The sequence below is a fragment of the Glossina fuscipes genome, unplaced genomic scaffold (assembly GCF_014805625.2).
Source record: "Glossina fuscipes isolate IAEA_lab_2018 unplaced genomic scaffold, Yale_Gfus_2 27, whole genome shotgun sequence".
Taxonomy (NCBI): domain Eukaryota; kingdom Metazoa; phylum Arthropoda; class Insecta; order Diptera; family Glossinidae; genus Glossina; species Glossina fuscipes.
Genome location: NW_023998422.1, coordinates 1,430,095 through 1,449,151, shown reverse-complemented (window position 1 = coordinate 1,449,151; position 19,057 = coordinate 1,430,095). Strand labels below are relative to the sequence as shown.

At 33.6% G+C, this 19,057-nt stretch overlaps 1 non-coding gene across 1 annotated transcript; it reads left to right on the top strand.

Moving 5' to 3' along the window:
* The first annotated feature begins 6,075 nt into the window (after window positions 1–6,075).
* On the top strand, window positions 6,076–6,147 carry Trnac-gca. Its single transcript has one exon. It is a non-coding gene; the product is annotated as a tRNA-Cys (tRNA).
* The last annotated feature ends 12,910 nt before the right edge of the window (window positions 6,148–19,057 follow it).

The following is a 19,057-nucleotide window of genomic DNA, read 5'->3' as shown; positions in this document are numbered from 1 at the left end:
TGTGTGTGTGTGTGTGTGTGTGTGTGTGTGTGTGTTCTTTGTGACAAAGTCAGCTAACAATGGTTTAAAGGTTACAAAAATTATTTATATCAAAATAAAGCGAAAATATTTTATTTAAATTGTTTAGTGTGTAGTTGTAAAACGCCCAACGAGGGCTATGAAAATATCCGTTACAGCAAATAGTGTGGACTCATTATAGGCACGATATTGTTATGCGTAAGGACAGTGTGAGTGGATAAAGAAGTAAAACTGTAGTAATTGCCGATCATCTCCAAACATCAGCAGAGACCAACTCTGTGGCATACTATAGATCTTTAGATTATGAAATCACGTGCTCCTTGTGGACATGGGTCTAATTTACCTTTCTTTAGAGAACTTTTATTAACATTTGTATTTACATTTTGCATTTATATTATTTCATAATGATCTTACATCCAATCCGATGTGCGGTAGAGTTTTCCATAAAGCCGATAACCTTAGATCCTAATATTTTAACATTTTAGTCTTAAAATGGCCCTCTGGTTAAATTAATAATAATAATAATTAAACATTCTCGGCAGACAGCTAAATAAAATGAAGACCATACCGACCAGAAAGTAGGGAGACCGACATTTGCATCAATCACCTAATGTACACAGACGATATAAAAAAACTATATTCCCCTAACAGAGATAAGCTATATAGGGTAATAAGAATGATCCGTCAAATCAGCGAAGGAATTTGAATGGAATTTGGATGGGAGCAGTGTAAGACAGTAAAAATTGAAAGTCTCGCTTGCCTTCCACAATGATGACGTAATGGAAAGCTTGAGCAATGCAGAAAGCTACAAACATCTCTGGGATTTTTTTGCCACTGAAATGTATACTAATGCAGGGAATGAAGTAAAATGTCAGATCCGTCTTAGCAAAAAAATCAATTACGATTCTCAAAACCAAACTTAGCTCAGAATACAAGCTCAATACACCTACTCTCTTGGAGTAGTGAAATGGAGCACCACGGGCCTAGATCAGACGAATGAGACAATAAGAACTACGATATGTACAAATACAATGTACATTACCCACGCAGTGCCAAAAAGCGAATCTACCACCACCAACTTGACGGTCATGTGCTAACGTGCCTACCGAGTTTACATGATGCAGAGGTCAACAATTTAAGGGCATACTTAAGGTCGCAAAAACAATGCCCTGTCATAGAAATGTTGTTGAAAATAGACAGACATTACATGCCACCAAATTGGGACGCCATCAGTAAGGGGGAAAGATAGAACAGATCTGCAAAATACATACGAATGGTTAATCAGCGGGGAGCAGTTTTTTGTGACGAAAAGATTTATTGTAGCTATACAAGATAAAGTGATATCCACACGATGTTACCAAAGGCAAGAACTAGAAAGAGGCTAATGCCGGAATTACAGAAGCGGCATAGAAACAATAGGTTATATTATTGTGGGATGCACAGCACTTGCTCGGACAGAATACCTGAATAGACACAAACAGGTATGTAAAATAATACATGAAGCTTTGGGTACGAGACACAGTATACAAATACCACAAGTCCCATATTACAAGTATCAGCCACCGTCAATAGATCAGACATCGTTGTGCTAAATTGGCAGAGCAAGGCCATCAACACTATAGATGTCACAAAATGTACAAAGAGCATACTCGAACAAGATATATACGGTACTAACACAAGAGATGCAAAGTATGTCCAATAAAGAGAAAGTTAGTATAACTCCAACAGTGGGTCTTAAGAACTTAGAGATTGATAATCTAATGGAGAAGGCACGAAAAGGAGTACTGCTCTCTAAAGCGATTTTGAGACGCAATGATATTAAAAGTAATATTAAAAATAAACCACGAAACTTCTTGTCGTATACCTGGGGATTAGTGAATTTCCAGCCATAAGCTGAGGACTATAGAAACTCATAACAATAACAATAATAATAATAATATACTTATATATATATATATATATATATATATGAAAATGAAGGTAAGTAAGAAATGTTAGTTCCGTAGCGTTTTCTTCAAAGCCAATTTTCGAAACTCTTTGCAAAAGTCGACGAAAACACGACCAATGTATATCTATAATGTTCTGCCTTTTACTGGTTCTTTTCCTAAAGGTAATTAATTTTTATTCGCTTCTTTTCAGGCTATAAAGTTAGGCTTTCGATAATTCATTGGATTTTTGTCAATCATTCGTTATTCATTGAAGTCGGTAATGGACGACTACAAATAACTCAAATTTCTTTTCAAATCTCAAATTTGGTAAAGAAAATTTTAAATGCTCTACCGCCAATAGAGCTGTGAAGACAAGGGCGTGAACAGACATTTAGCGGGGAAGGCATAACGCACGCTTCGCGTTACGAAAAAAAAAAGAAACATTAGTCAAAATGTTGATCAACGACTTTAAACGACAAAGAGGAATTTTTTCAGGCAAACACTAAGCTGTGCTACTGTGACGTCAGGCCATTGCTATTCGGAAGCGCAATATCAAATCTTTGTTTATTCGCAGTAGACAAATGTATTACGATCCGAAATCATGTTAATTGATCCCATATTCGTCTAGAACCGAAACTAGTTCAATGCAGAAGAGCGTATGGACACGAATTTTTTACTTTTGGATGCGAGCATTTAATTGGAAACACGCAAGTAAAATAAACGCAACTGTACAAATTTTTAGCAGCACACGTTGTTACATAATATAAATCGGTGTTTAATTCTTCGTAATGTCCTCGCAACAACAATAATAATGGGAAGTAAAAGGAGTAAAAAAAAAAAATATTACGGCTATGATTGTCATTTTAGGGCCTGTTGTCTCGCAAAAATTCAACATGCCTACGCAATTCGCGAATAAACGAAAAATTGTGTAAGCGCCAGTCTTAATCACATGTCGTATACGTATTATAATATTAAGTATGTTTATTATAATATTAAATATGTGATAAGTCATTATATATATATATTTAAGAAGATTACCCCTCGCATCTCAGCCCAGTTTCGCTTTATTTTATATTTTGTATGTTTTATTTTTATATCATCAACCATATGAATAATCCAAACCCAAAGAGTTACAAAACTTTTCAATATATATATATATATATATATTTCATCAAATCTTATGCATATAAGAAATGTTTTTATGCATATATATTATATATTTTCTTTGCTTGTTACAAGCATGAGTGTTACATTCAGTTAATGTAATCTACTGAAGGTTTTATAAGATATCCTAACACATGACAGCCCGTCAGCTGCGAAGATTGTTAGTAGTGACTATTTAAGATTATTGCCCTTTTCTATTTATTTTTCTTATACAAGTACAATTTGCCACAAATATATATAACAATATCCACCAAATTAAGTCGCCCGAGAAACGTCTCAACGTTATAGATATGTAAGAAGAACATTTGAATGTGTAAACTTGAAGTGAATAGAAGGGAAAGTTATATTCGGATGGAATGAAATCTTTTTCATAATTTTATCATATCAACAATACCTTATGAGGATGCAGTAGGTTGGCAGATTGGTATAGCAAGTTATTATTACTAGATTAGTACTAAGGAGTTTTTGCAGCTTTAGATGAATTATTAATCAATGAAAATATTTATATAAATTATAGTACTAACGGAACGACACGGTGAGTCACTTGTATTCAAATATATTGAAAAGTTTGTGCTGCTTGAAATTTTAATATCTAAGAAATAGGATTCTGTGTCAGACTATCATTATTATAATAGCTTTTTGCTCTCTGTAACGATTATAAACTTGATTTTATTTATTTATTTATTTATTTTTTTTTGTTAGCTGAAATATCACGGGATATTTCTCAGATGTTTGTTGACTGAAATGATGCTTTGGCAGTTAAAGCCCATCGTCTAAGAGTGATGTGTTTACTACGCTGCCTGTCTGGCTCGTTCAGTTACCTGTTTCATGATATTGTTTCATTGCCTCGAATCCTATGTGCAAATTCCCTTTTAGGAAAGCCCTCTGTCTACCACTTAATTGTGATCGAATTGCAAAAATATGTTCCGAACAAACTAAGTTTCATGAGTGTGTTATTTATTTATATGAGTAGGTTCTTCACTTTCATATACAATTAAGATGAACCTGTTGTTTTAAAAATATCAGTTTTGACTTTATTTTGATTATATTGATCCTATTCACATTAATGCTTACGCGTTGATTGTTGTTTTAATGAACTTTCGGCTTTACCTCTCAGTTGCATCATTCGGTTTTCTTGCTTAAGTGAAATTTTGCAATCATTTGCAATTAATCGTAATAGTCACTCGACTATTCACACCGAGTAATAAATATTTTTCATTGCTCCCAAAAATTTGTTCCGCATATATTTCATTTTAATTTCACGCATATCTACAAATATATTTTGTTACAAAAATTTTAATCTTTTCATGTTATTTTCGGGTAGTTCGCATATCAATTAATATCTTAGGCGTTCTCTTATACCTTTTTCTTTCCTATATCCGGACCATTACGAGAAATATTTGATAATTTTCACACTTTCTTGCCAATTAATGCAAACGATTTTCCTAACATTTAGAAGAAGCTTTCAAATGAATAAAAAAATTGTTACATGGAAATGAAATGGAAGTGAAGCGAAGAAAAAAAGACACAAAATATATGCTCTAACTTGATAGCTCCCATCGACGTTTGTCTTTAATTTATCGATACTTCTTTTTTTGTTTGTGTCTTTGTCTGTAAGTTGTAGGACTCCTTTCTTCTCGTATTTCTTTCCGTTTATTTTTCTACTTTTACTATAGATAATTTTCCATTATTTGTACATTAGATTCAGGTTGTGCAATACATTTTCGCTTATATCGAATATCAAACGTATAAATATTTCTGATAGAGATTTTCATTCTTCTGTACCAATAATTATCTTCGACCAATCTAAGTGGCCAAGTAGGAAGATGATCTCGAGTAACAGCTCAATGCTCGACGCTAGGTTCGAATCTCAATCAATCAATCAAATCAATTGCGGTAGAGTTTTTAATAAAGTCAAGCCCCTTAGATAGTAGCTTTAAGACCTTAGTCGTACAATTTATTTCTCTGACCAAATTAATACCAACAATAATAATATCTTGGATCTTGCCTTGCTTCTCCCAATCCAATAAGTATCCCCTCGCACATCTGCTGCTTTTTTTTAATCTTCCCAGATTACTTGGCAGTCTAAAAGACAATCATGATTATTAATGGAACTTTTACACCGCTCTTATGTGATTCAATTCGCGTCGAATTGTTAAGAAACGATTAATTTACCTCGTAATCAGAAGCTTACATTCTTTATAGCTCCCTTTTAGGTGTTGCAAATATAATGGCGACATGAGTATACTATTGTCCTCCGGTAGGAGTCCTGTTCTCAATACGTTCAGTTCTTTCCAATTTCGAATAAATATATATGTAATCACTCACGCGAATATCGTTGAGTGTATTTTTTTAGTTTTTTCTGTCCTTTACTTTTTTATTAATGCTTATCTTCTCCGAGACAGGGAAAATAAATGTAGTGTTTCCGCTAATATTACGCAGAGCAAGCCATAATATGGCATTGCTTCAATCTTGAGTTCAAAAAACTAAATCAGCAACCCTTAGTTAACTAGTTAGCGTAGTTCGATTTGTTACATAACTTCAACTCGTTGACCATTTTTATATTTTTTAAAGTGAAATATTTGCGCCTTTTCCTCTTCATTTGTATGCATCCAATATACCTTCATTACTTTCTTCTGTCACTGTTAATTTTCGACAATTCTCAAAACTATTTCTATGTTCTATTTGCTTTATTACATTGCCCCCCCCCCCTACTATTTCTTCAACTATGCAGGTTTTGCAGATTTTGTAACATTTACTTATGTTAATTGAAGGTTCGCTCAGATTGCAAAAAAAAGCGCAACAATATAAATTTGTTCAAATTTCGGGTTTACTCGGGTATAACTCGTCATTTTGAAGAATTAGTGAAATGCTATCCTCTTATGGTGCTTTCGTTGTAAGCATAATTCTTTACAAATTTTGCTAAGATGTTGTTTTATTGTACATTTTATCCAGTTTAGTCATGGGGGACATAGCTCAGTGGTAGAGCATTCGACTGCAGATCGAGAGGTCCCCGGTTCAAGCCCGGGTGTCCCCTTTTCCATGGAGGGTTTTTTTTTTTGGATTTTTATCACACATTTTTACCATACATAGAGTTACATGTGTGCGAATGGACGACAGGCCGCAATGGTTCAAAACATTTGATTTTCCTCTAAAGTAGAATTCTTTAGCAATGCGAATTGCGAATCCATCGCTTCTCGGTAGTTATGTTTTCATTACATAAAACAGCTTTTTTTGTTTTTATTATTCTTTCTCTTCTTCTAGCTTTTAAAGCTTTAAAGAATATTCTTACACTTGTGTTTTTTTTTTTGTTTTTGTTTTAAATTCGAATCATTCCTTAAAACTTTGAATTATTTTTCTTTCAATTTCTCATTTGGTATTTTTTTCTTGTTTCCCATCTTTGTTAAGCAATGTTTTGCTTATATATGTTGGAAGTCCTTGACAGGAAAGTTGACAAGGTTGATCATAAGTACATACACAATATGTGTATGTGATTGCTAAGTTTGCTTTAAAGGACAAAATTTTAACCTCTCAACCACCTCGAGTATATAGTTAGACGTTGTTTTTTTTTTTTCTTTCTTTCTTTCTTATTATTTAAAATCTATATGACACACATTTGCTTCAAATTGTTTTGTGTTTTTATTTAATAATGAAAAAAAAACCAAGTTTATATGTTCACGTCGCAGGAATTTAAGAAGAAGAAGACGAATTTAATTCAGTTATTATTGGATATGCAGCTCAAAAGTTGAGGAAAACCTTCTCTTCCTTTCAAACAGCATCCATTATACAGTGATATAGATTTTTATATCACTGTACATTTTAAAGATCTGTAGTTTATGTGTGGGTGTGAACATATTTTCTTAATCAATTGTACAACTTCTTAGGAACTTAATAAGGTAATGATGAAAAACAAATGCTCCTTAAAAGACTTAAATGCTTCTCTAATGCATATCCATAAGCATCTGAAAAACATTTTCGTAATGAATTCTTTATAATTACTTTAGTGCAGCAATTACAAGTTTTAACAGGAGAAATGCATCAGTCTTCTCTTTCACTTCAAAAATGTGTGATTGATTGACAGTAAGACTGAATGTGTTATTTATTTATTTGCTTAAAAAGTAACTTAAAATGTAGTATAAAGAAGAAAATATGAAATAAAAGTAAACATGAACATAAACTAAATTCAGATACTGGGATATATTATATTGATGAATGAATGCAATGCGATGAATATTTTAATACATTAATAATAGTAACAAATGAGAAAAAATCAAATACAAAGGATTATTTCGATTCAATTTTCCTGCATTTGTACAAGACACAAAAATATCTAGCATTTAGTTATGCGATATAACGCTTTTCATCACAACGAACAGATCAAGTTTGTGGTAAGGATCGTTGAACATTTTACCCATTACCCGAAACGGATTGAACAAGTCGTTGAGATAGCTGGAAGAGCATAAAATATCTTGAGACCCTATCAAAGATGTGAATATTAATAAATGGCGAATAAAAAAATCTTTTCTTACTAGTCTGAAGAGAAGGATTGAACTCAACATTTCACACCTTTTTTTTAGGGTTAGGCAAATCAATGAACTTCAATCTATTATTATAAAATCGAAGAGATAGGGCAGGATACCATCCTGAACCTTGGAAAGCAAGAAGTCCTGTTGAACAAATTGCAAGCGGTCAACAAGGCATCTGAAACTAGGAAGCCAAACTATCCATGACTATTCAAGAATTGGTCTAAATAAGGATTTACGCGAGCACTTGGTAACGTATGGGCCCTTGAATTCTTTAAATCTGGTCTAACGAAAGATGTATACAAGCACTTGCCAACATAAGGGTCCTTGAATTTTTTAGACCTGATCTAACTAAGGATGTACACGAGCACTTGGTAACGTATGAGTCCTTGAATACTTTAGATCTAATCTAACGAAAGATGTATACAAGCACTTGGCAATGTAAGGGCCCTTGAATTCTTTAGATCACCTTTTTATAAGCCCTAAAAGCGGTCTAGCTTCACTTCTATATGACTATCGAGGTTGAGTTTTGAAACAAAGGCTAAGGTAATCGCAAACATTTGTCAGGATGTGATTGTCAATACGATAATAAGAGAGCATCGTATTACCCCATGTAAGAGACATCTTTTTACATTTTCCTTCAATACCATGTCATTGATTGCACACCTTGAGCACAGATTCTCAAGGCATGCAGGTTGCTGGCTTAGAAACCAAGCGAACCTCTTTTAATACACATTTTAATTTAGTTTCTTGGTTATGTGAAAATCGAAAGTAAGTCCTACTAAAAGTAGTTAAATCAATTTTAGAGAAAACGAAGGTCTCGTTTCCCCTTAGTTTTTCACACTAACATATATATGTTTTTTGTATCCTACACATGGCAGAGGCAGAAAAGCATATCACAAATACATAATGTCATTACTTCTTTAAGTGCATTTTCTATCATCTTAATGAAAATTTCTTTTGTGCGTTATCTGTAGCGAAAAAAGATGTAGAACTGACCGGCGAGAAGGAAAAAATTGCAGCGTTAGTATTCAGGCAGCAGCCGAAGGGGTTAAAGAGGCATTGAAATTTAGCGTTCCGATCAAATCCTTCGATAGTAATGCATTTTTCTCCAACAGTAGAGCACCGCGGTAAAGTAAACTTTTAATGTGCAATTTTGTTGTTATTGTTGTTTTCTATTTATTTTTTATGTATTTAGAAGCGCCAGTGCAATAGATATACCACTTGAGGACGATATTTTAAGTACTAAGGTAACGAGGGCAAGTAAGTGCATCGTTGTGACTTATTATTGAAAAAGTTTAAGATTTGTTTTCTTCTTGTTAAGTGTGCAGTTGACAAAACAAAAGCCAACAAAGAAAGGCGTCATTTGACCCACCCAACTGACTGCAGAAGCAAATCGATTATGAGAGACGCTTTCATGCGGCCATCCACCAATTATTAAGGGAGAAAATGGAGGATGATAGGTCGTGCAACGCCAAGGTATTGAAGTTGAAACAGAAAAAGGTCGACTTCCTCCCTCGCCGGATCCCAAGTGAATTCAAGTATGATATCCAGGAAGTTAGTTAAATCCTTTATGTTAAAAAACTTTGCCTTTTATGTAATGCTTGATTATGTAATGAAATGGATATTAAGAAAGTAGAAATAAAAAATTTATATATAAAAGTGCTGAGTTTATATTATTTTTTATTTTTTTTATACTGTTTTAGGTAGCGTAAGGGGATCGGAAATATCGCAGAAAGCCCTTCTCCGTCTCATAATAATTCTCTGCCATGAAGTTCGATCCTCTTCTATAAACTGATGCGTTCAACTATTCTGCTTAATATTTATATAATGACTAATATAAAACGATAATAATTCTCTGCCGTGAAGTTCGATCCTCTTCCATAAAATGATGTGACGAAGCCTTCCATCTAATAGTTATGTAATGAATGGTACAAAACAATTATTTATTGACATGAAACAATTAACTTTCACAAATGCAAATTTTTTTTCGCCCACCACTGTAAGACGGAGATATAATCGTTTTGTTTTTTTCTATAACACCCAATGTAACACCCAAAAGGAATCTTCAGTATATGCAGTATGTATACATTGTTGATAAGCGTGAAATTCTGATTTTATTTAGCCATGTCTGTCCATCCGTGATATTTGTTGTTGACACTCTTCTGGCCGCACAAATGAAGATATCGATCTCAAATTTGGTTGAAACCTTCCAAAAAGGGAAAAACATAAGCTGACGTTCAGATTCGCAATTACTTCCCTGATCTAAGAAAAGTAATTAATTTAATAAAGTTTTTATTAAGAAATTTTTAAATTTCAAATTCCGAAAACTGCATAACGGGTACACGGGCGCAAAAAAATTGTGTTCAAAACCATAGATGAAATCTTTATAAACTAAAACATGAAAAGTAACGTGTGTTTGTTTGTTTGCAATGCAAACATTTCGATAAGCATCGGCATTTCTGGAAAACGAAGTTAGCTTTTTGAATCTGTGTAGAATTAATTTCATTCTAACAACAAGTAAGAACTTTATAGTTGGGCGCGACAGACCATTAAATACCGTACACTACACTGTCTAACACAATTCCTCTTTTTGTATAAAATTACTATTAAGGGTCAATTTTCGTCGCCACATGTGGAAGCTTAGAGTTTTCTGCTCTACAAAGGATCAATGTTAATGAATACCCTTGTTATGGAAGGATCCAAAAAATAGGCTGAGATGGTACAAATTTAGGACAGTTAAATTTGTATGTTAAATAATTGTTATGATGTATAACTTTTTGTGGTATGAAGTTCAATTTTCGTTACATGAGAGGTGGTTCAAACATTCCCCTAGCCGGTTCAAAGTTTTCATACTAATTTAGATTGCCGACATACTATTATTTGGCAACTTTTGCTGGGATATATTGAAAATTGCAAGTGGAGAGGTTGAAAAAGTGGATCGATCCGAGCCATTTTCAATAGCATTCGTCTTTGGCTCAAAACACGTCACTCTATTAAATTTCATAGCTGTAGCTAGAACACAAATTTACATGGACAGATGGATAGATGGACAGACGGGCTTGGATCAATTCAGATTTTGACTTTAAATCGCTCGGTATAACAAAAGATGGGTCCATCTTAAGCCCTTCTACGTGTTACATACAACCGCACTAACTTAATATACCCTGTATCATAAGTGATGTATGGTATAATTAGGCAACTTTCGTATAAACCGTTTATTGTCGTTAGAAGGGAAGTATTCATCAAAAATAGAGAAAACCAATTCCGGAGAAGAAGACAAATGTTCTTCATCCTTTACACTCCTTTATAATATTGATCTATAATGTTATGATGCACACCGACCGATAAAAAAAGAAACATTTATCTGGTCTTACGTTTTTTTTTTGTAATAAATCATTTTTCTATTAATTTATGTTTATGTGCTTCCTTGGGGCATTTAATCTTTTCCAACTTTTTCCACATAAAACGCAATTACAGCCTACTTACTACTGCTTCAGAGTATATCCTCCTCTTCTACAAACGTAAAGGTAAACAAAATACTATACATAAACTAAATAATAGGGGAGAGAGAAAAAAAAATGTAAGACGCAATTGTCTTAAAAAGAAAAAAAAATACGCAAAATACATGTGTATATGTATGGAAAATTTACGTATGAAATGATGATTTGCATAAATGTCAAACAAAAATATGAGACACGCTTCAAATATTTTGAATAAATTATCATCGTTGGCATTATCGTTGTTGTTGTCATGATTGTTGTCGCCGTTCTCCTTTTTCTTTCTTTTTTTGCTCATTCATTTTTTACTTTTCCTTTTCCTAGTAATCATTATCAAGCCACGAACACTAAAAGCAGCTTATATTGACCCAAAAATAGATTATGTGCTCCGAGCAACTCTTGATAGTTAATGAAAGCAAAAGTATTATCTATCATGTTACATGTTTCGCTGCTGAAGGCAATTTATAATGTTTCATTTAAAACGCTCTATAACGCTATATATATATATATAATTTTTTTTTAAATGCAGGTGTATATTTACGTGGATATCTTTATTAAAATAATTCGCTCAATATTTTTTAAATGAAAAATGTTTACTTGTGGAGAATGTATACGAACCATACCATAGGAACACGTATAAATATTCCCTTCGTATGCGGATCCGATATTCTTTCCGTTTATCTTTACAACACGGCAACTAAAATGTGCTTTAATATCAGTGATACCGGGGGAATGACTTTGGAAACTTCTCAGGAAGTATTTCCAAAATAATGAAATGTTCAGCCCTTAGCACAGAACTAAAACAGCATCAATCATAATGTGGTCTCATCAAATTATGAAACTAAGTGCTTTTCATTTATTTATTTTAATTAAGTAAATTTAAGATCGTTTTATAAACAAAATCAAAAAGTTAATATTATTATTATTAATTTAGCCAGAGAATAATTTCTAAAACTAAAAAGTCTTAAAGCACCAGCATCATCTAAGACTTTCTGGTTTATTAAAAACTCGACCGCACTTGAGATTTGAACCGTCAGTGGTCATCTGAGTTGCTAGTCGACACTCTTGCCTACTCGGCCACTCAGGCGGGTAAAACAAAAAGTTAGAATGACATAAGGTCTATTGGAAAGTTCTGTCCGCTTCTATGGCAACAATCTTCGACACGCAACAACATGTGTATTTGGCGCATGTTTCACTGCTTGAAACAAAATCGATTTACGTGGGCCTTAAGTGTGAAGGGCTAGTGCACCCATGGTTACTGATAAAGTTCACTTACGCCGTTGTACTTTATATGAATTTCAGCAAGGAAGAAATGTTACAGAAGCATGTAGGAATTTATTGAAGGCACAGTTTCTGATAGGACATGTTGGGGATGGTCCGTAAAATTTGAAACTCGATCTTTGTAATAAACCACGCACCGATCGACGACAATATTGCTAAACAAGATCCTCTTCTGACAACATCGGAGGACGCGGAATGACTTAATTCTGTTCAGCAAACCATTTCGGGCCATATTCGGAAGTTAGGATTTGGTTATTTGTATTTTGTTTTATTCCAAAAATGGATCGAACTTTGCGGTAGATCTTATATTTCGTTTTTATGAGTCCACTGGATATACGTGAGAGCAATCTTTAACACTGGAAATATTTCAACTTTCGACCTTAGAAAAATGCTTAAAAAGCCTACAATAATACTACATATAACTACATGAAGGATATATCCCGATTTTTGCTGATTTATGAAATATCGACGATCGTTATTTATTTCTAATGATTAAAGACAATTATACGGGGATATAATTCAGGCCGTTCTTGTTTTTGAATCGTTTGCTGCAAGATGATGCCGACGGTCAAGGTTAGTATTAATCGTTTGATCAGTTTCTGGATCCCAACAATCTCTGATACCGCTACGCATGCATGACTTTTCATGCAAAAAGAATTTTTTTCAGAAATTTTATTGATTTTTCCATTAGCTTTGCACACAATCGAATTTTAAACTAAAACGTGATCTTTCTTATGAGCTTCGCAATCTGATTATTACCGCCCAATAAATAAGATCAAGCGCTATCTCTGAACGTTCTTCTACATAACCATGTGTGCATTTATATCCACATAAATATAAATATTTATAATAAAATACAGACGTTAGAGCATTTACAATAGTTTTGATACCTTGAAAATTACCTTTAATGCAATTAAATTTAAGATGGACTCATGTTGCCTTTGCACACAGTTGATATCATTTTAATAAAAATATATATCATCGAGGATTTTTGTATTAGACTCGCGATTGTGTTACTTTATATAAGGCTTATAGATTTTTATACCCATCACTGAAGGATTAGGGCAAACCCATTTTGTTTTTCTTTTTTTTTCATAATTTATGTGACACCCAAAAGGAACCTTTAGAGACCCTATAAAGTATATACATTCTTGATCATCGTGAAATTCTGAATTGATTAAGTCATGTCTGTTCGTTGGGTGCGTGTTGTTGGCGCTCCCCTGGTCGAAGATATCAACTTTAAATTTAATAGAAACATTGGAGTTCATATTGAAAAAGGGGTCAAATTGGTCAGTGCAGAAGTCACCATAAACCAAACATAAACTGAACGTAACTCCATTTTTCTCAACAAAAATTTGTGGGTTTTTGCTCTTTGCTCGGAAATTATTGAAGTTACAAGACTGAAATTTCCCACATTTACTTTATGAAACACTCTATGCTCTACATGGGAAAATGGAAAAAATCGGTCAAGTCCGCATAAAGTTACACACATCTATCTATATAAATATATCTAGATATATCAAAATATATCTGCCTAGGAATGGGTTAATTCTTAAATAAATATGGTGGACCCAGCGGATTAATTATTTCTTAATAATAACATTGGTATGGGTATCACATAAAAGGACACACGCAGTAGAATACGAAAAGCTAAGTGTGTTAATTCTAAGTTAATTGTGGTAGACTGAGTGGAAAAATGTTTTTTTAAAAATATCTTCGATATCGGTAGCAAATGAAAAAACTTGGAGAGTAGAATGCAGCGAAGATTTTAATAGCGGCAGGTATATGAGATATGGGGCCCGCCGAATCTGATTTTCTTTCTTGTTTTTTCCCTTATTGTGGTGGAAATTAGTTTCTTCTAGCATTTGGAAAATTTGAAGTTATATTCATAGGAGCATGGAAACACCTCGAGATATTCGACCGAGACTAATTCAAATCAAAATTAATTTCTTTGTTTGATTTTAAAAATATGAGAATATCAAAAATTTGTAATTTTTTGAAACAATATGACAAACATTATAATTAATAAAAAGTCATAAACGTTACTTGTTAATGGATATATATATATATATATTAGTAATGAGTATAAAATTCTAACGACATAGCTAGAAAGAAATAAGCGTCAAATTGAATTTGGACTGTTCAGAGACATGATTTCATATTGCTTAACGGAATAGGGAAAGTAAAAAAATTAGAAGAGATTAGATATGAAAAGTTCCCGAAATGGTTTCCTTAACCTAAGATTGACTTTTGTGACAAAATGCGAATTTCCTAAGTCAAATGTAAAGACATTTACATCTAAAAGGAGTGAAGGTATATTAAATGAAATCTGGTAAACCTTTCAAAATAAGAACCTGCTGTTATTGTATTTGAGGTAAGAAGAGGTAAACTCTGAAAACTTGTTTTTGATTTAGATAAAACAACATATATGCCAAGGCAGCGATTATGGAGCATAATTTATCAAAGCTCATAGCATCATCTCTTTGCTGGCAAAAACATAATTAATACCTTAGCGATGATATAAGTAAGCATTGTGATTATAAACTATCACTGCTCGAAACTTTTTCTAACATCTAACTGATATATTACTATCAGATAACTGGTTTGGTAACAGATAGTTTCTTCCTGTTTTTGTCTTTTTGTTTTTTTTTTTTATAATCAATGCCTGACTCCTAATAAAATCGTGAGAAATGCTTAGCTCCTAAGCTAACCGCTAAGAGATGTGAGTGCACTAAGTTGATTAATGTTATTGTACATTATTGTTTGAACAAAAATAATTTTTTTTTTTTTTTTGTGATGCTTACGTCACGAATATGCGTAGGCGTCATATGTGTGGCGCACCCACCGAAAAGAGGAGCGAAATGAAATCAAAAAGAGAGAACATTTTACCCCTTTCAGTACTTTGACGTTTGCGTATTATAGTAAATTCCACTAAACGTTTATCTTGAACAAAAAAAAAAAAAAAACCAAAAAAAAAATGCTGAAATGATAAAATGAGAAATCTATGTGTGAGTAAAGTAAAATTGGTTGTGGTAGGACAACATATATTAAAGAGAACGTGAAAATTATAGATATAGATTGTAAAGGCAATTGAGAAGGTTTTTATATATATGTGTATATATATGTATATATACGGTTACAGCTCAATACACATGACACCGGCATTTTAAATAAGCTTCTCAAACGTTTAACACTGAATGAAAATGATGTAAAAACAAAATACGACAGGAAAGCCATATAAGATCATGCTGTGATGAAATGTAAAAATTGTGACCAACCAAAGGAAGAGCAAATTGCTATCAATTACTGGGAAGTTAACTCTGCATGCATTTCAAACATGCATTGGCTGGATAAATAAATTGATAAAATTCAACTTTATTTAAAAAAGCCTTTTTACATAGCTTGGTTATTATCTGGGGTCTATTGCCACGTTTCAGGAAGCTTACGGGTGCCTTTGCAATAGGTACTTGCCGGTTTGGAGGTGAAATAGTTATTGAGCCATATTCGCACATTTTCAAGTTCTGTGAACCGGATGCCTGCTAATTATTACTGCACCGACTTGAATAAGTGCTAGCAGGAAGGCGCCAGGCCTAAGCTGAAATTATTTCCTTGGTTTCCTTTTGCCACAAGTGGATGGGCCTTGTAATGAAATAATCTCACTTCTCGTTCTCCTTGGTAACCTTGTGGTCTTCTTAAATCTAGCCCTTTATTCAAATTGATATCGTTGAGAAGGAAAAGTCTTAACAAGCTTCAGAGATTCGCCATAGATCGGGCATACGCAATCTGCGGCACACGGGTCGCATCTGGCCCATCATCATGTTGTTCAGGCACAGTTAAATTCCCACTTAATTAAATTTTCTCGCACATATTGATGCTGCGATTGGATTGTATCTGCCTTCATTATCGGCTTAGCTGTGCAACTAACAAATGTGTTTTTCTTTGTCTCTTGGAAGGAAAGAAGAAGGAAAATTGATGCAGAATGCCGCCTTTTTGTTGTAGCTCTTCTGCTGGGTTATGAAAATTAAAATTGGCCTGTTGATGAAAAAAGTTGCCCATCCCTGCTATAGGTGAATTCTTTCTAATCTCACCAAACACGCAGTAGCGTTTTCTTTACGCAAATACTTAGTTATGTATAAAATGTGGATCGTTGCCCGTGTTAACCCCTACATTTCTTCCTTTAGGACAGTAGTATAGAATCCATTTTTCCTCCCCCGTAATAACTTGATGAAGATAGTTGCACTTTTCAAAGCGGCTTAACAAGTTTAAGCAGACATCAACTCTTCTGATTTTCGTTCAGTTTGGTTAGCGTCTGTGCAGAAGGTTTTGAGTCCGTGCTGAATTTTGGTCTGGTAGTCTTTAAATGACTTCATACAACACCTTTCGTGGAGTTAAGCATCTGTCGTCTTTGACTCGCAAAGACTATCGGCACAAATTGAATGTCACTTTAGAAAGTATGGAGATTCCAAAGGCAAGTCAGAATCTAATCCACGTAATATCGAAAATATCACTCTCCGAACTATTGGACATCGCTAAGGTTGGTTAGCCCGAGAAGAATCGCCTTCCTCCCAGTAAAATTTGTCGCGGTTTTGCTGCTTGAATGTCCGCGTGGACACTGTTTATGTCTGGGCTGTTACGCGCGGCCTTTCAAGGCTCTTTACCGCACCAGTGCAAGCATTTTGGATGACTTTCACATCGGTGCAATATAACTTGTAAGAGATTAGGAGAAATAGTCAAAATGGGAAATGATCAACTTTGGCAGCCGTCAAGAGGCGACGCCTCTAGAAAGTGCTATTATGGAAAAGTCTTAAAACGTCTCTCTTGTAGTGGGCACTGCCGATTCTTTTTTCGCTTACTTGGGAGCATATTAAAATCATCTTCTCATGCAGAACACCCTAAACTAAAACCCAAATTTCATCCAAAGAACTCCTTTCCTGTAAGAAAAACATTCCGATGTAAAACTGAAAGTTGGTACTTAAAGCTAAATTAAAACAACAATGTGTATAATTGAAGAAGTCTGCCAGGTCTTACTATTTTCAGTAAAGTATCATAGACTTCCATTACACGTTATTTTTCTTGAGAAATTACTCCTTTTACAAGCTATGCGATGGTTTATAGTGACTTTCTTGCAAATTGATGGTTGTTTCTGATTTCTTTTCTATAACTTTTTTCTCTTTTTTCCTTTAATAAGGCAGGGTTCTCTTAAATTGATAAGCTCACATTTCACAATTTCCCCTAACGTACGTATTGGCAAACACCCACGCTTCGAAGCAATCGATGCCGCAGACCACAGCTACGAATATCACAAAGGAGGAAAACAAAGAGAGCGTGTTTTTTTTAAACATAAAAATCCAAACGCAGAGAGCACGAGAGAAAAAGCTGTGGAGAGATAGGAATAAGAAAGAAGATTTTTAAGTGAGTGAGAGAATCTCCAAGAGCTTGTGACTTTCGTTTTTGAATTTGCAAAATCCATGTCTCCATGGTTTTGTGTAACTTTTTGATATTATTTGTGTTGCAATAATAACAGGAGGGTGTATATACATACGCATGTATATATATCTATATATATATATATTTATATATATATATATATATATTGTTTATATCTTGTGTAATTCTTACTATCATCGCTAAGTTAGTATTGGTGCGTTGTTTTCATTGTTAGTGTTGTTGATATTGTTGCATTTTGCCTTAGCTGGCAGCAATATTCTTGCACTTGCATATAAACGTATGGAGCAAAGAGCAGCATCCTTTCAATGATTTTAAGTACTACTGTGTCGTCACAAAGTCTCTGTTTTTGAATTGAATCGCATTCTGGCCGTAGTCTGTTTTCTTCTGTATTTGAGAAGGGAGTGGGTGTAAAGGTTATTCCGAGACTAGTTGTAATTCTCTTATATTGTACCCTTTTTTTATCTATTTTTCTTGTTCTATTTGTTGTTGTTTCATGACTTTTTTTTTTTTTTTTGTATTACATTTTAGTATTTATAAAAGTAAATTTGTTGGCACCTTAGTAGCTATTTTTCATTGACGCTTCCTGCTAAGCGAAGAGTTAATATATATATATATATATATATATATGTGTGTAAGTATACATTGATACGCTTTTTTTCCCCAATATACTCATGTAATATTATTGTAGAGTTTATGTGTGAATATCTCTGACTAAAGGTACAAATACGTTTAGTCAGTCTTCAATGAAATCTTGAGGTTGATATATGCATTTGTATGTGTAAAAATGCTGTATTTTTTCTTATTTCGAAAACTTTTACATAACAATGAATTTACATTCTCAGCAGGTATGAATTTTATTAGTTCTTTATGTCTGAATGCATCAAGAGATAACGAAACTGAATAAAAAGAATTTTAAGCAAGTATTGTAGATTGTCGCTGGAAGCTTTCTCGCGCTGAACGATAATGAACGCGCGGAGAAGGTTTTCAAAGAAAAAGCATTTATTAAAACCATTTAACTAAGACTTGTAAACCATCACTGCATGGCTGAATGCCTTCGATCGCAATTACCTTTGCGGACACTACAAAGACCAAATATTTTGCATAAATACGCCTTTTCCGCAGGCGTGAACGCCAGTCCAGTGTAACATTTGATTGAAGAATCCAAGATATTAATAAAGTTAATAAACAAATACAA